Source organism: Notolepis coatsorum (assembly GCF_963971535.1).
Source record: "Notolepis coatsorum genome assembly, chromosome: 13".
In the NCBI taxonomy this organism is placed as follows: Eukaryota; Metazoa; Chordata; class Actinopteri; order Aulopiformes; family Paralepididae; genus Notolepis; species Notolepis coatsorum.
Genome location: NC_140177.1, coordinates 127,116,378 through 127,135,266, shown reverse-complemented (window position 1 = coordinate 127,135,266; position 18,889 = coordinate 127,116,378).

Here is an 18,889-nt window from a genome sequence, read left to right as displayed (position 1 = left end):
AAGTGTGACAATGACAGCTGGCACCCCCCCATTGAACTATCTGGGCCTCGTCAGAACGCCTGTTCCGGCCCTCTGGATGGATTTACCGGGCCCATGTTCTGTTGCTCATTTTGGTCTTGGGTCTGGCCTTGGTGTTGGGTCTGGTATTGGTTCGGTCCGTACCACTGATCCTGGAATCGGCCATAACCTCCTCGGCCACCTCCTCTGTTATTTCTTCGACCCCTGCTGCTGGGTCCTGGGCTTCGCCACCCTTTGTCACATGTCTGGGCGAGATGTCCGATTTCTCCACAATGCCAACACTCAGCCGATGCCGGCCATCCAGGTGGTCCGCTTCTTTGCTGTCCATTCCCTCCTCGGGGCTGCCAGTTAGATCCCCTCTGATTCTGTTGTTGAAAGGGTGCCGGCGATTCCTGTTTTGTGGGCTGTGCTGTTTCCTGGTTGTTCAGTTGTCCACTATTCCCCGTCTCGGCTCTGGGCTGTGTGGCTTGTACCATGGCTTGGAGGTACTCTACCACCTTGATTGCCTCGACAGGCTGTTGGTACATGAGCTTTCGCTGACTTGCCGTTTCTTTGTCTTTGGCCTGTTGCTCCTTCTTCCTGTGCAGCTCCACTTGATGGCTCACGTTCTCCATGTATGCATCTAAAGGAAGGCTTCCCAGGCATACCACTTCGTTCAGTTTTTGTCTCACCTCGCTGGAGAGGCCCTTCTGTATCTTTTCTCTAAGCATCGCCTCTCCCATGGGATTAGTTGCGGGGTCTTGGCCAGTCATGTCTCTCCAGGTGGCGTAGGCCTTTGCCACATACTCCCTGGGGGGGGTATCAGGTTCCAAGGCACCAATGTGGATCTTGTCTGGATGCATCATGGTTTGATAGGTTTCCCGCAGGACTCGCCACAGTGCTCCTCTGTGGGCGGCGAAGAGGTCCTGGTCGTGGGCTCCTGAAACTACGTACCGCACCATAGCAGCCTTGGTTAGTAGTTCTTCCATGCCAGCGACTCCTACTTTGTGAAAGAGCAATCGCTTGACATCGCCGATAGCCAGCTGTTGGCCTACCATCATTTCCTCCAGCTTGGCAATCCACGGAAAAGCCCCATTCTGGAGGGAGGGCAACTTCTCCGATATTTGGGACATGTCTGAAGCATTCCATGGCTGGTACTCCAATCCCTGATGTCTTATCATTAATGGTTGCATGCTGACCGTTTGCTCTCTGGTATTGGATCTGGTCACTCTTTTGTCTTCCGTCTTTTTCAACGCTTTGATGTCATCCCTTGCTTTATCTATTTGTTCTTCCAATTCTCGTCGTGCGGTGTTGACCCTTCTCCAGTTTGCGGCGCTTGCTTTGTATCCCTCGGAAACAGTGTCTTTGGCCTCGTGGTAGGACTGTATCTGTGCTTCCATCTCGCGGTTTTCCTTAGTCATTCCCTGGTGCCGTCGGTTTAATTCCTCCATGGTACCCGTCAGTCTCAGCATCTGGTTGCTTTCTTCGACGGTAGGTGCGGAAGCGTAGAGTGGGGTAGAGAATTGTGGAGCAGCTCTTCTGCTTGGCGTCGCTCCTATGGGGGCTCTCTCCTTTTTCTCCTCTTCCTCTCGTTCTCTGTCTTTTTCCTAGTATTGGTCCAGTGTTTCCCATATTTCTACGTCTTCCTCTGTATCTTCCCAGTGTTCGCGGCTTGAGGGGGGGGAGAGCCGACGACGGATGGGAGCTTGTCTTGACCTTCCCTGGGGATAGTCTCTTCTGTGGCTGAGATCTCTGTCGTATAGACTTTCTATTTGGTCATCCAAAGCCCTGATGTCGTCGCTTCGGCGTCCCTCTCCTTCCGCCCAGAGAATGTCTTTCTGTGCGACATTGAGCGGTATATGTATGCCTCGATGTCTCTCTTTGTCTTGATATCTCTCCGCCGCCCTGGGATAAGGAATATTGTGGGGCTGAATGCCTCGCTCCCTCCTTCTCTTCTCCTCTGGCTCGTCTGTTCCAGGCGTTAGGGTGATTGTTGTCACTGCCCGTCCCGTCTCTGTCCTATGGCCGCTATTGTTGGTTATCTCATAATGGCTATCCATGTCTATCACAGGCAGGATAGGGTATATTGGTTCCCTATTCCTGCTGGCATATGGTGGGGGTGCTATATCTACCTCAGTTCTTACCTGTTCTGCTCTCATTAGGGGTCCTTGGGTGAGCGGGACTACCTCAGCTGCTCTTTGGGAGGTGACTATTGTCCTATTAGGGGCCAGGGGAGTGGTCGGGATTGGGACTATCTCCTCTGTCGGCAGGGCCTCCTCATTGACAGTCGAACTGCCCTTTTCCTCACTCTTCCTTCTCTCAGCTTCCTGAGCGAATTGTGCTAATGTGTTCATTTCTTGCATGAGTTTTTCCCCTCTTTTTGTCATTTTTCCCACTTTTTCCTCCTCCGTTCTATATGTCCTAATTAGAGCATGCAGATCTGATATTATCCCTAAATCAAAAGAGCCCTCAATAGGCCAGGGTTTGGTGATGCTTGGCCATCTTTTATTCCATTTCAGTGATAACTTAGTAAGTTTTGCCGCATAATAAGGATTGTCCTCTGTGTAAGGATTATTTTTAGCAAGCACTTGTATCGGGTTATCCTCCCTCCAACCAATTAGGGTAGTCGCATCTTTATTTGCCTCCGTTTTCATTTTCCTATATGCGTTTCTTCTTCTCATGTACTAGAGTTTTTAATTCCTCTTTCTGTTTCCTATTTTAAGAAATCTTTTTCTCTGGTTCTCTTTTTTTTTAAATGGCAGCAGGCAAGAGTGGTCTTTGTATTCCCTGTCTAAATGTAGGTGTCTATGCTTTTGTGACTATCTCCTGCTTGAACAACCGCTAGCGGTACTTGTAGCCCTGTCTATTCTCTTCTTTCCCTTTTCACTGGTGATCTGTAGTCTTACCTGACTTGCGGTGCCCTTGTTGCCTGGCAGAACTGCTGAAAAACAGAGCACAAAATACAACAGTTCTCTTTCATTTTCAACTGGAATTTCACTTTACTCCGTCTTTTCAGTATGAATATATTTTCTATCTAATATTCATACCACATCTAATTTTTGAGAGATTGTTTTTACAAACCGTATGAAAAATCCTTTAACTTAATTCATACAACTTTTTCAAAAATTTGAGAGATATTGTGATTGACAGTGGTGTTTGCGTTTTCGGTATCTACTCCCTTATTTCCGCTTTTTTGTTGATTCCTCTTTCGTCGAATCTCGGCTTTCTGATGTTTCCCCCGTGGTCCCACTCCAATATTCTGTTTCACCTCGAAAATCACAAACATTTTAGATTAGTGTCTCAACCCTGATTACACATTTCATTCATTCTTCTGTTTCCATTTCTCAATACTACTTCCCCCCAGTGGACACTTGTCTTATCCAGACACATGTCCACTAACACCGTCCTTCAGCACCTCCTGACACCACTCCCTGCATGCCGCGAGGCCCCACCCTTCGTTTTATGAAGCGTCCATTACAGACTCCTCACAGAGGACAGGATAACCTCGCCACAGGTACAAGGTAGTTAATGCCCAGGCACCCCGCCTTGTCTCCCAGTCTATTAACCCCAGGAAACCCAGTGCCCTGCTAAACGATCATGCATAACCGTACAGACTCAGCACCAGACCCCAGGGACCTAACAACTCTCAACTCATTCTTTCCCCGTGTACCTACTATGGAAACAAAATTCATCCATAAATACAAACATTACTTTTACAATATCCCCAGGCACGTCCCCTAATACCATACCCCTCTGTACACCCCATCCACCACCCATCGACCCAGACTGTCCAGCAGTCCAGATCACAAAATGGTAGCCAGGGCGTACTCGTGGTATCTTGGCACCAACGGAACGCCCACCTCCGCTCGGCTCCCTGCCTCATCCTCCTCTACCGCCATCATCTTTGTCATAACAGGTGCAGCCGAGCGGAGTGACTCCTCCACCGCCGGGCCGGCAGCGCAGAGAGTCCTAATCAGACACCCAAAGCATGCTTTAATCACCGACACACACACAACCAATATTACAAATATCACCACTGCATAGAGAAGGTACTTAATTATCACCCAACCCATATACCCCATTTGCTCCTGACCCCAATCTTCCCACGAACTCTCTCGAGAGTCATGGAGATCCCTCGTAATGTTCCTTAATTGTGCTATCACGTCTGGCATCCCTATCTCATCATTGTCGGGCACATATGCGCAGCATTCCTGACCAATCAACGCACACGTACCCCCTGAAGCTGCCAACAAAAAATCCATAGCCGCCCTTGTCTGCATCTCCATTAACCTCAACGACCGCATCTCCTCATTTTCCAGGCTCAAATAAGCCTCCTCAAATAATGCAGCCAAATGATCAATCTCTTTCATATTTGCATACGTCCCATACGCAGGAAGCGCCACCATAAAAAAATTATCCGCACTCACAGCCCGCGTCTTCCTCGCCCCAGGGTGCGTCGGCAAGACATCCGTTACCCTCATCGCCGGCACCAGATATCCCAACGCACATCTTCCTTTCCAACCCGCTGGCAACGCTGCATACGCATTCTCACCACAAATCCAATACGTACCTGGGGGAGCCCGCGCAGCCACCTTCGCAGCCCCCAGGCTCACCCCTCCTACACAATTCCCCAGCGTGCCCACATACCGTCCTCACATCTTGTAAACTCCTCTGGCCTAACTGCCACCGGAATAGGCCTAACATCCAACCTAGCCTGCCCCGTCTCACCCCCTAGCAACCGCCCCGTCCTACGATAAGCCTCTATCCTCTCCTCACTCACTCCCTTACATAGGAAAGGCAAATTATACCCCTTCATCACAGAGTCATGACACTCAGTGACTGGGTGGGCCATAAGCGGTAAACCGGCTGCAGCAGATTCCGGTGCTAGGCCGCACACATAACAATCAGTCCTATTCGCACTTTTCGCCACCTCCCTCGCTATTTTTATAAACATATTTGTGTGAAGCTCTCGCAATGCCCGCTTGTCCACATCTATATTTATAAGTTCCGGTGCCTGGGGCCAAAAATACAGCAAAACTCCCGCCGTACATAATATGAAACCTGTTACCAGAGTGCACATCACCAAAGCGCACTCCGCATGCCTAGACAATCCAAACATCCTTGGACCGGCCTGCCCTCCTCTGCGTTATCCCTGCTTCCCTCCTCCTGCCGCGCGTTTCCTACTTTCCCTGCAACGCCCCATAAACAACAATTAACAACACCCCTTACAACAACACGTTCACCATATAATATATAACCACGTCCCACTCCACCCCTAACCAACCCTCCAATATTTCCCTAATAGGAGAGCGGAAGAGAGGGGGTGGGAGGGTGTTGCCGGGCCGGGGAGGGGGACACACACTGGGAGGGGCCCGGGAGGGAGGGAGCATATACGAGCCTCTAGAGGAGAGGAGGCCAGGGAAGACTAGAGTATGTCAGACTAGACAGGAAGGGAGGAATGTAAGGAAAAACAGCCTAGGGAGGGAGTGAATGTCTAGAGAGGGAGTGTACCACTAGGGAGGGAGTGATGTACCTAGGAAAGGAGCTAGGAAAGGAGGGGAGGGAGGGAGGAAAAGAGACTTTCGACGAGGGGGGCCGAAACAACAATACTTATACATACAATAACACGAAAACATAGTCCATCCCTAAAGGGAGGTAGGCGGCGTCCCCTAACCTTCCGATTTTGGTGGAGACCGCCAGCCAAATCTGTCATGGGTTTTCACCAGGGTCTCAAAGGCAGCCTCCGCTTCCTTTTGGCTCAAAGATACCCCATTTGCTTCCTCTACCCCTCTAACCATGCGACTCTGACCCATCACTAGGCTAGTGGCAAACTGCCTCACGACAGCCTCCATGGTGTACGCGCTAGACCAACCACGCGGCGTCAACAACTCCATACATATGACCCCACCCTTACTCACGTAACCATGTTCTAATCGCGGGGCGAGTACCCGCATGAAAGGCGGAGAGAACGGGAAATTCTCAGGGAAAGAGACACCCAGCAATATGAACTCTGTCTTTGTCTCTTTCATATCCTGCCACAACAGAGAGTCCACATCTATTTGAAACAACCGAACTTCCCAGTTGAAGAGATTATCCTCAACCAACTCCACCGCAATAAAACCGCCGCCCAGTCGTCTGATCTCCTGAAGCTCCCTCATAAGTCTCCTTGACCGGACCAGGTCACCCCGAGTCACTGGTGATGATGCAGATGGCGCATTGGTTCCCCTCAATCTCGCGATTGTCCTTGCGAACCAGCCCTGTGGTGCAGACCGCCGTTCCACCGTCTGGCCTTTCACCATCTTTCACTGGTCAGATCAGTCATGCATTAGTCAACCTTAACAGTTCAATTAATCCCCATGGTCAACATCCATATTTGTTAGTATCCTAGCCCCTGTTCACAATGTCCCTGACCCCAGACAGGATCCCCCTAAAAGGGACCTAGCAATATGGAAAGAAAGCCAGGGCAGAGCGAGAGAGAGAGAGCACCTTCAGTAAAACAGCGCGTGGGGGGGGGGGGCTTTAAAGTCCTCTATGAAACAGAGAGGGATGTGGAGGGCAGGTAATCCCCACCAAAACAACTCACCCAGTGGGAGGGAGGGAAAAGAGTACTATATCGGCATGAGATTATACCTCATCTCTACAGTGGGGCGGGGGGGGGCATACACCATAGCAGAAAGGGAAAGAGGGAGAGAGAGTCTAGGAAGGGAGGGGAAGGAGGCATCTAGGGAAGGAAGGGAGGGGAGGGGGGTATTTCAGGGAAGGATCTATGTAGGGAGGGGAGGGGGGGTTCACACTATAGTATAGAGGGAAAGAGGGAGAGTGAGTCTAGGAAGGGAGGGGAGGGAGGCATCTAGGGAAGGAAGGGAGGGGAAGGGGGTATTAGCCATGTAGGGAGGGGAGGGGGGGTTCACACCATAGTAGAGAGGGAAGGAGACCTTAGAGAGGGGCACAGAGGGAAGGGATCTGTTCCATAGGGGGGGAGAGGAGGGGCACACTATGGTAGCCAACCAGCGGGAGAGGGGCAACCACAACGGGGAGGGGGGGGGTTTGAATTAAACTTCCAGTATCACTACATTTCTGCTGCGTATACTGTACCACTTAAGAAGGAGGGAGGGAGAGAGAGAGATGGAGGAAGGGAGAAAGGAAAGAGGGAGGGAAGGAGAGGGGGGCGAGAAGGAGGTGTGGGATGGGCGAGGGAGGGAGAGAGAAGTGAGGGGGGGCAATGGAGAGGAGTTGTAACATAGGGGGGCACACACCATGGAAGATGGCAGGATGGAATGGAATGGGGCACCCACTATGACAGTGCAGGATGGAGATAGATGGAATGGATGGAGCGGGGAGGGGGGGCACAAAGCTACAGTGGGGAGGGGGGGGGGGGCCTGATGAAACTTCCAGTGTCCCCACATATACTGCACCACTTAATAAGAAGGAGGAAGGGAGTGGAAACGGGAGGGAGGGATGGAGGGAGAAAAGGAGGCGAGGGAGGGGCACGGGAGGGAGTGAGGTGAGGGAGGGGGTATGGGAGGGAGGGGGGGCGAGGGAGAGAGGGAGGTGAGGGAGCGGGGGGCAACCGAGGGAGAGAGGGAGATAAGGACAGCCAGCACAAACGAGGGGGGGACCGTGGAACAAAAGAGGTTGTAATTACTCCAAAGACAACACCGCCCCCTGCTGTATTACTTCGCACATCACCTCCATTGCACCACAGTACTCCCAACGTCCTGCAGAAGGCGCCCTCACCCTCCTAATAACAAGTGCGTCATCACGCAGCCACTCCCCCCATGACGTCAGCCGACATGCTCACTCAACATGAACCCCAACTCCCAGAATTCTCTGTAACGAATCGTAGTCCGCCATTAAGGATGGCTTCCCACAAGACGTCGCCACCGAAATTACGTCATGTTTACAACCCTGAGGTCTCGTTGACCACCAGAGTAGCTTCACGCGAGACTTTGTCACGGGACTTTCATTTGTTTACAAAAATATCTATCTACCATTCATTCCTAACCTTCTAATTCAACTCATTTACACACAATATCTCACATCACCACAGTCACTCTCATACTTTCATCCAGCAACATAATCATCTTCAGCACTGGTTAGCCTTGTATAGCATGTAGCATCGTTCGGTAGCCTTTAGCCACCCGACATGATGCTACAAGCTCCACCAGCTCCCAGCATTGCCCGTTAGCTTGTAGCCTAGCTTAGCATGTATTCAGTCTACCCCAGCATAGCATTAGCTCACGGGCCTCCACGGCAACCTATTATGGTCTCCGCCGCATATATAGCAACCCGCGATGTTAACGCTATGCCGGCGCAACCCCTTTTATCACTCTGATTTAATGTATGTGTCATCTTACATTTCTAACCTATATATACATTCTTACACAGGTCTCCATTAGCCTCGCTACTAAACAGTGCTTTATATACTATTCATAAACGCTTCTAAGTGCCTTCCTTAATCCGAACATAAGCGCAGTTACTTCAACCAATTTCTCCCACAAGTGCTCTATATACCAAGATCATGTGTTTTCACCCCGTTATGCCCCACTCCTCCTCTCAATCTTCATATTGCCGCTCTCGGAGAGTAGTTGTCGGCCCCTTGTCAAGTCAAGTCAAGTCAAGTATACAATGAAATGCGGGTGGTCTTGCCCGCAACGATGTGCAATACAGTGGTACAACATATAATAGAATCAAAAAATGAAAAAACAACATTGTGCAGTAAACAGGTAACAGGTAACATGGAGTGACATCTCGGTATCTGTACATAGTTATTTACAGAGCATATGGGACATGCTAGTTAGCTTTGGTAGTGCAATACACTGTTCCTGTTATTCTAATTTAAAGTGTCCTTTCCTTTGGCCATAAGTATGCGACATGAGTGTGTGCCCGCTCATGTTAAAGTGTTAAGTGGCTGCTCGTGTGTGAGCGTGCACAGCGTGCGTGTCGTGTGTGTGTTCATGTGTGCTTGTGTGTGGATAGTTCAATGTTCTGAGCACTCAATGTTCATTGTTCATGGCTCTGATGGCCTGGGGAAAGAAGCTGAGACTAAGCCGCTCTGTCCTAGTAGCTGGGGTTCGCAGGCGTCTGCCTGACCTCAGCAGCTGAAACAGGCTGTTATTGGGGTGGTGAGGGTCTTTCATTATCCTGCAGGCTCTGGATTTGCACCTTGTCGGCATTATTGTGTAAGTCTGTGCCGTCACTCCGTGCTCAACGTACTGACCACAAACCCCACTTCGACGATTACATCTCTCCCCCAAGAACCAATACCTCCCCAGATTCAATCATAAGGTGAATCTTAAGCAGATTATGTCGCATCACGTCCTAGACAGATCCGCGTGGAACGTCTTCCAGAGCTCGTCTGTCTCACGCGCCGAGTCTAAGAGAGAAGTTTCGCTAAACGGCCTGGCATGAAAACACCCTCCCGGTTGACGCGATCTGAACTAAACACAAACCCAGTCTTAACCTTCCTTTTCCCAGAGACCACATTACCTTGACTGAGAGGATGGTTCCGTACACCCATAACGATTTCCACGCTTCATTAACCCAATCGCCGCAGAGCTTGGACGCAGTTTAAATTAATGAATCGTGGTGTCATTATAACCATTTCCCCAATCAACCATGTAGCCCCTAGCCTATTCAATTGCTTATAGCGTTCTGTCGCTTATAAACACTTCGCCTTTCATCCCATATCTGTGTTCGTTCACTCTGACCGCCCCTCTTCCTTTCTTCTTCAAGCTTCTAACAACATCACCTCGACCGAGACCAGTCCAATCTTGTGAGAATTGGAACCAAATCTCCGCCGTTCTGACATTATTAGCCACTTCGTTTCAACCCCGTTCCACCGCTGCCCAATTCTACACCCTTCCAGACCCATTTTCCCCCGTTACAACTCACCATTAAAAATTCCGCTGGTGTGTCGGTTGTTGTAGATGGTCAGGCGTTGTTGCTCTGCTTTGAGAGATCTTGAATCTTGAAGGATGGTGTGTAGAATCGGATTTTCCAGCCCAGTAATCACGGCGCCAGAATAACGTGTATTCTCAATGTTTCGTTGTATAGCTATATGATCGTTCTCTAGTGTATAGTGGAATAGCTTAAAGTACCCTGCTAATTGTACTCACATGTTTTCGTAAAGTTTCAATCAAAGGATTGGAGACGGAGTCAGCGCAATGGTTCAATAACAGAGGGGCTGTTGTTTAATGAAACAACAGCATAAATTATCTCGTTTCACAGCTTCAATTATATCTATCGCTAAGCAGCTCGTCAGAAGAATTTCTTAGTGGGTAGCACATCTCTGTTCTCGTTCAGTGTTGGAGTTTTCCAGGTTCGAGTCTCAAGCTGTTTTCTCCGTTTCTCCGTCTCAGCTTCCGTCTCAGCGCTGCTTTTTTACTCATGTATCATACCTGTGTTATATAGGAATCCACAGGCCCATCCCCCCGTACTCGAGTCTTTGAAACGTGCTGTCACGTCTCAAAGACTCCAGCGGTCTTCTCATTGGCTAAAGCCCTGTCTTGCTGTCTCTCTCTCCATGTAAGGAGATCGACTATCTTTGTCTGGCCGTTTTCTGAATAATGAAACGGATAGAAATCGAATTTGTTTGATTAAAACCTTTTTGGCAGCACAGTTCAACATTTCCACTTTCTAGAACATGAAGCATTTTCATACATAGAAATACAGTATGCTATCTATACATTCACTATATACCAGCTTTGCAACCACAGTACTACTGTTTGTTTGATAGAATAATGTGTCAAGAGAAAGCAATAGTGTTATTTAATAAGCAATGAGTCAAGAGAAAGGCAATACTGTTGTTTAATATACCAACTAATTAAGTAGGTTGTTTAGTTCACTTTGTTTTAGATAATATGATGTAATCTAACTTAGCTTTATTACCAGTTTGGTTTTTATATAATTAATGGTACCTTTTACCTTTCTCAGTGGCCAATCTGTCGCATTCTTAGCGTTTTCTTGCTGTTTTCCCTACATTATCTTTTAATTAATGACTCTATTTATTTTGGCGTTTAGCTTTTGCTCAATTGTATAATGCTTAATCTATTTCTGCCCAGCTGCCTTTTCTATTTCCTCCCGGGCCCCGTTCGGCTGACAAGGTTTAACAGCCTCTCTGACCTCAAACTGTATTCTAAGTTTTATGATTGGAGCTGGTTCCTGTTGGTTCTTGTTATCTTTAACGATCTTATCTCTCACTGACAGAAGGTTGTCTGAAAAGGGGGGCTTTCTCACCATTGTTGGGTCCTAGCTTTACCCTAAAAATACACAAAAACCCTCCTTCCTGAGTCTGGAGGGGTCGGTTTATGACGTTACTGATCTTCTACTGTGTTGGGTGTGGAGAGATTGTCATCTAACCCTAAAAGGGTCCATTCTCTACCGGCTGACCCCTGCACTTAATGGTAAACCTACTTTTGACTAGCGAGGGTATTTTCTTCTTAACAGCTGTGAATATATTTCTCATTAAGAACCTGATCTTACTGTATCCTACATTTTTTATTCAATTAATTTACGACAGTAGTTCTTCCTTCCCACGTCACCTTCAGAATGGCTCCTCTCACAAAGCCCGTCCGTCCTTTCCCCTGAAAGCAGTAGTCTCTCACTTCCCTGTACTCCTCCCATTTCTTGACCAGGGACGGAGCGAGGTCTTGGTATATCCTCACTTGTAATCCTTCGTGTGTCAAAACTCGCTTCTTTTTTGCGATGTCTAGCATGGCTTCTCTGTCCCGTTGGTTGGTGAATACCACTATGAGTGGTCTCCTCCCGGTTCCGTTTTCGCCTCTCTTTTTCCTTCTCGCGGGAGCCCGCCCCTCTGTACGCCGCTTCCAGCCTGGGATTTTTAGTGAAGACTCCTACCCCCGCTAGCCCCCCGAGTATCTTTGAGTAGTATTCTGTCATTGTTCCTCTCTGTCCTTTCGGGTCTTGTTCCTCTGGTATGCCAATCACTCTCAGATTCTTCCGTTTAGCATAGTTGATCATATTTTCCATATTCTCTCCCATCTCCTTACTGTCAGTTCGGAGCCTCTGGCACTCCCTCTCCCAACTATCCTGGTCCGTAGCTCTGCTATCCAACGAGGCCTCTCTTTCCGTGTATCGTCTCTCCTGTTCCTTCATCCTCGCTTCTAGGTTAGCCACGGTAGCTTCACATGCCTCCATCTTTCCATCCACCCCGTCTTTTATCTTTCTTTCCCAACTTGCCAATAAAGTTTCGTTTTGTTTCTCCAGCTTTTCCTCCACCCGAGCAAATTCCCCCATTAACTGCTGGTCCCTCCTTTCCGCTTCTTCCTTCAACAGTGCGCGCATATGAGACTCTGCGAAACAGCCACCTCACCATACCGCATGAAGGATATTTATGACCAAATAACATTGACGTTAGAAGGCTTGCCTTTGGATAAAACTGGCTATCATCAAAGCTGCTACAAAACCTTCACAGGGAAATTGGATCATTTACAAGTGTCAAAGGCTTCTACATCTGGTGAATCATCGTTTGATTGATTGATTGATTGATTGATTGAAAAGTTTATTAACAGATTGCAGAATGGGTACAGTACAGCTCAATACATACAATTGTTAAGGGGATGCAGACCAGAGAAAGACTTTCGTCTTGTTTACATCAGGGTCCCCCGATCGTCATCAATAAAGGACTCCCTACGCCATCTCAAATGTCTCTCAAGTCAAACTGAAGGGGCTCTGTGTTCCTTCTTGTTCCCAAATCAGTATATCTTCTGTGACAAAACAACAACCAAGTTCAAGGGGAAGACTGAAGAGCTAAAAAAGTTTCAGAGTTGGGGGGAGTGAGGGGGGAGCTTCGGTGGTAGTGTGAGTGGCTACAGACCACTGCACTTGAATGAATGAATGAATGAATGAAAACTTTATTTAACAGATTGCAGAATGGGTACATTACAGTACGGCTCAATACATACAATTGTTAAGGGGATGCAGACCTGAGAAAGACGTTTGTCTTGTTTCCATCAGGGTCCCCCATTTTCAATTCATATAGACATTTATGACATACACAACATACATGACATTTATGGCATAGGGACATATAGGTATTTAGTACTGATACATTTGTGACATAAACGGTATTCAAATATACAGTACTGTTACCCCTAGATCCTGACAGAGTATATATGATGGGGAGGGGACTGTACATTAGGAGGGGGTGGGTGGGTGGGAGAGAAATATACATATGGCGGGGAGGGAATATATACATGCGGTGGGGAGGAGACTGTCTATTAGGAGGTGGTGGGGGTTTTGGGCATTTACGGTGGCCAGTTTCGAATTGCCACTTAAATATAAACATTAGTCTACCTGGAGATGAGGTAATTGTAGATGTCGCCATAAGACACGTCTGGCCATTTAGTGGGATAATTTTTTCATTATCCTGTTCGGCTGAAAGGACACTGGCCACCGAAGCTCCCCCCTCTGATGGAACAGTCCACAATGTACAGTAAATTACCAAGTATGGTCTTGTCAATATTCCAATGTACAGTTTTGCTTGTACAGTGGTAGAGTGTCCCCCACACACCCCTCCTACCCAACCTTCCCCCCCCCCACTCCTACCCAACCTCCCCCCCACTCCTATCCAACCCCCCCCCCCCCCCCCACCCAACCACCTCCAATGTACAGTCCCCCCCACCTACCCAACCTCCTCCAATGTACAGTTTCTACGTCACATGTATATACTTTTTTTCTGGACTCTTTTCGTATCACATACAGTACTGTATTTGCAAATCTGGTATGTCATAAATGTATTATGATGTAGCAGTACTGTCTATCTGTATGTCATGAATATATGTTACGATGAATTGAAAATGGGGGACCCTGATGTAAACAAGACGAAAGTCTTTCTCTGGTCTGCATCCCCTTAACAATTGTATGTATTGAGCTGTACTGTACGCCTGTATCAGTTCCGCAACCGTTTCCATTTCCGGGGTAGGCCTGATTGGCCGAGACGGCCACGTGACGAGCGTGGCACGCCCCCGCGGCGGCAAGCGCGCTACTGCTGGAGTTCACTTCGCCTTTCACATCGCTGCCGTTGGCGAAAGTAGGATGAGAGAGTGTAGATTTCGCTGTGTATCATTTAATCATTTAACATTTGAAAGGCATACATTGTTGTCATACAGAAGTACAGAATACTTTTATCTAAAATGCTTCTTACTGTTACACTGTTAGAGACTGTGCTAGACAAATGAATGACTAATTCGGTCAGAAATAACGTAACTAATAACGTTAGTAAGCACTGCTTATATGCTTATTATGTCTGCGGGGTACAGTAAACGTTTCTCCCGGTACATTCTGAAGAGCACACCGCTGTATGTTGGAGAACCAGCGGTCTTCCGCTCCTCCTCACTCGAGTGAGAGCAAAGCCGTGCACAGCTCAGCCCTGTGTGAGACGCGAGCAGGAAGGAGGAGATGGGAGTCCTTCCAATCGGAATATGTTGTTTCTTTACACATATGTTGGATTATGAATATGTCTTTATAGCTACAAATGAATGACTAATTCGGTCAGAAAGCAGTAACACAACAGTTGCAATGTTGTGTTACTGCTTCTCGGCATAAGCCCCAATAAGACCGTCACCAGAACTCAGCGATGCCGCTCGCGTGAGCATATTCTCCCCGCTGGTGATCGCAGCACGGAGGGTCGCGGACCAGCCTGGCAGCATAGCTATAAAGACATATTCATAATCCAACATATGTGTAAAGAAACAACATATTCCGATTGGAAGGACTCCCATCTCCTCCTTCCTGCTCGCGTCTCACACAGGGCTGAGCTGTGCACGGCTTTGCTCTCACTCGAGTGATGAGGAGTGGAAGACCGCTGGTTCTCCAACATACAGAATGTACCGGGAGAAACGTTTACTGTACCCCGCAGATATAATAAGCATATAAGCAGTGCTTACTAACGTTATTAGTTACGTTATTTCTGACCGAATTAGTCATTCATTTGTCTAGCACAGTCTCTAACAGTGTAACAGTAAGAAGCATTTTGGATAAAAGTATTCTGTACTTCTGTATGACAACAATGTATGCCTTTCAAATGTTAAATGATTAAATGATACACAGCTAAATCTACACTCTCTCATCCTCAGTGGTGCAGTCGTAATATGGGAACTGGTAACACGCCACTCGCGCGCGCGGTACGTGCATGCGCACAGAACTGATTTATACACACACACACGCACGCACACACACACACAAGCGCATATACGCAAGTGCAATCTTTCTATCATACAAGCTCTTCTTGCTCTCTATTTGTGTGAATGTGCGCGTGGAAAGCTGGCGCGCAGCACAGACGCTTGATTCAATATCATAAGCAGGTAGACCCCCGTCACGAATTCCGAGCCACATTAGTATTCACCTCCACTGCCTGTGTCACACAGAATGAAGGGGGAGATGCATTCAGATAGCCAACACCCAGACACTTAGTCTACCTGCGCTTTTTGTTATGTAAAACGGTGGCCGGGTACTTAGTCACAACGAATGGATACAGCGCATTTTTGTGTGCGCGTACACGCGAGTACACATCCGTGCGCGATCGCACGTACTTCTGCCTCAGTGATCTGGTAACACGGCGTGTAACCGGGTGTGACCACGACTGCACCACTGCTCATCCTGCTTTCGCCAACGGCAGCGATGTGAAAGGCGAAGTGAACTCCAGCAGTAGCGCGCTTGCCGCGGGGGCGTGCCACGCGCGTCACGTGACCGTCTCGGCCAATCAGGCCTACCCCGGAAATGGAAACGGTTGCGGAACTGATACAGGCACGTCGTCCAGACTCCGTTGACAATCTGAGCATGAGTATGTGGAGTAGGTGCTGGAAAAGGGACTTGATCTCGGCCGATTTAGTTCTAATCGATTAGGATTATGGGTCGCGCCGTGTTCAGGAAACTCAGGCGCATAAAAGTCTATTCGATCATGTCTCTAGCACCCCCACAGCCGTAGCTGCAACCACTTACATCACGGCTCTCATCCACATGCATTCATTTGCTCCCCCCCCCCTCGATTTCAATGTAACGCGGAAGTGCAGTGGTCTATAGACACCATTTGTAGTAGGATGTCGCTGTTTTACTTTGTGTAACCTGGTACTGTATGTGAAGTTTGTTTATTTCAAATTTATATCGAACTCTAGGTTACTGTTTCTGTTAGGATAGGCATGGTAATGTTATGGATATTTATGTTTGTATGTCTAGGTGATTTTAATTTGTTACTATATATATATAATTATTATGTCTATAGACATTTCTTTATTCATGCTTCACAGAAGTTTACTTATGTTGCTGTCAATATACCAGTACTACCTAATGGTAACCTTGGAGTCCATCTTAATAGAAATATGTTGGTGGTGTTAAAGGGATGTTTAAAAACAAAGATGAACCCATAGGGTGCCATATTGTTTAAAAAAAGATGTGGTACTCCAGTGAGATTAAAGTATTTTTCCTAGGTGTTTCTCACTCCAGCAAGTTATCCATAAATATTTAAAACTTCTAGTCTTCTGCATATTTAGCTATATTTTCCTGATTAAATACAAATTTATAGAAATCGAAAACTCCATGGCAATAATTACGAAGCAAACTACAGTGGACACAGGTCAACTTTTTAGATCCCAATATGAAAAACGATGTGATTTAAGGGGAGACACTGCAGGTGAATAGGGTAAAAAAGTTTACTAATAGATATCACAATGAAACTTCCCCAGTTGATTACTTATATTAAGACAAGACTTTTTTGTATTACAAGTTTTCTGAAATTGTATGTTTAAATATGCAAATGAGGCATGATCTACTTAAATATGCACTAATTTGCATATAATTCCAGGACAGAAATCTGAACATTGGATAAAGCCATTTTCAAAATTATAGTTTCATTTTGTTGACATATTAGAGCCAAAGGTTATTACAGAGGGGATTTTGGATATCTCTTTTTATCACTCCATAAATCAGAAAATACTCCATTCAGTCCATTTTTATGGTAAAATTCCATATTTCGCCATGTTTTTAGGAATAAAATGTGATATAAATCAGGGTATGAATGCGATATCAACAAACCCTTCTGTAAATACCTTCAGAACATAGATATGAATGGAACTGGAAGGTTTGGTGTATGTGAGTGCTACTGAAGTGGAGATTTCTGGCTCAGAGTATGAGGAAAAACTCTTAAAACTCATTTTTGGGAAAACGCCTTCAAAGTTCTGTATTGTAAAATGCCACACTTTTTTTTTTAAACAGATATTTACAAACACAATACCTAATCAAACCATTAGTAATAGACAACCTAAACACATGCCTGATAACTGAATAATAATAATGATGTTATTGAACTGAACAGAACTACACACAGGCTACAAACAGTGTAGTACCCCCTAATAGGCAAAACATATTTGAATAGATATCACTATGAAACTTTCCCAATTTGTTATGTACATATAAACTAAGAAAAAATATATTGCAAGTTTTCTGAAATGTATGTTTATATATGCAAATGAGGCACTTCCCCATTAAATATGTGCACATTTATGGATGCAATAAGGCAAAATGATGTAAAATAAACAACTAAATGTGTGTTATTGACGTTTTATTGTCACTAGTTTCATAGAAGACATGTTTAGGAAGCAAAATATAACAAAATCTCAAAATCAACAAAAAAAGTATATTTGACTATTCAACTGCAGTGTCTCGCCTTAATGTTCTATGCCTTATCTTGACTTTGTCTATATTCATTTTACGTCTGCACTTGCTCTTGTTGAGCTGGCAATTTTGTGTGCTCATTTTATGCCCATCTTTTTTTTTTTTACTGATGTGAAGCACTTTGAGCTGCAATTCTTGTATGAAAGGTATACAAATAAGGTTTATTATTATTGGACAAGTGGATGTCTCAATGTTTAGCATGGCAATCTACTGTTGCCCAGATCAATTCTATTGTATTCATTTTTCATCCCCTTATTAAATTTTCTGTTTGCACATTGCCCGTCATCTCGACAAAAAGGTTGCCAGGTGCATCGCCACCTAATGGCACACCGACATTAACCACTGTGCCATTTCAATGTACTGCAACTATCGGAAATTAAATTAGAAAAATTATCCCATTTGCCTATAATAGTTTAGTTATTTATTTACCGAGGGACAGTGCACAAGTTTCCACATCAATGTAAATGTGCCAGAATTAGCTAATGAGCTAGTTTCCATCTGTAGTCCCTGCCTAACATGCATGTCTTTATGGTGTGGGAGGAAACCCACGCGAACACAGGGAGAACATGCAAACTCCACACAGAAAGGCCCCCTGCTAGGGTTCAAACCCAGGACCTTCTTGCTGTGAGGCAGCAGTGCTAACCACTGTGCCACCCACTTAATCCTGGTATAAAATACAACGTTCTCACGCTACTTCAGAAATGACCATCCAGAGCCCTGCACCCCACACGCATATTTAACAGAGCACACATCCCATTTTAATATTTTATTGCAATTTCTTTTTTTCTTTTCTTAATTCTTTTTTTTACAGTTCAACTGAGACTGAATAGTATAAAAAACAGTGACAAGAAAACAGGGAACACACACAAGCTCATATGAACTTACTTCTAAAACAAACAAGTTTAACTTAAAACTTAATTTGTACTGTGTAGTAGAATAATCATCATCATCGTCATCGTCATAAAATTGAGCCGTGGTTTCTGAGAACAAAAATCGTCTGCAGGTTTTCTGCCTTCTGGTGGACGAAAGAGAAACAACGGCGCAGAACTAGTTACACCCATAGACATATATAAAGGCTAGATGACTGACCCGCGCTGCTGGCCAATGGAGACAGACGTTGCCATATGGCGATCATCTTGCCACAGGCAGCAGGCCCACTCATAACATGAATGTCTATGGTGCACCCCCCCCCCCCCCCCCC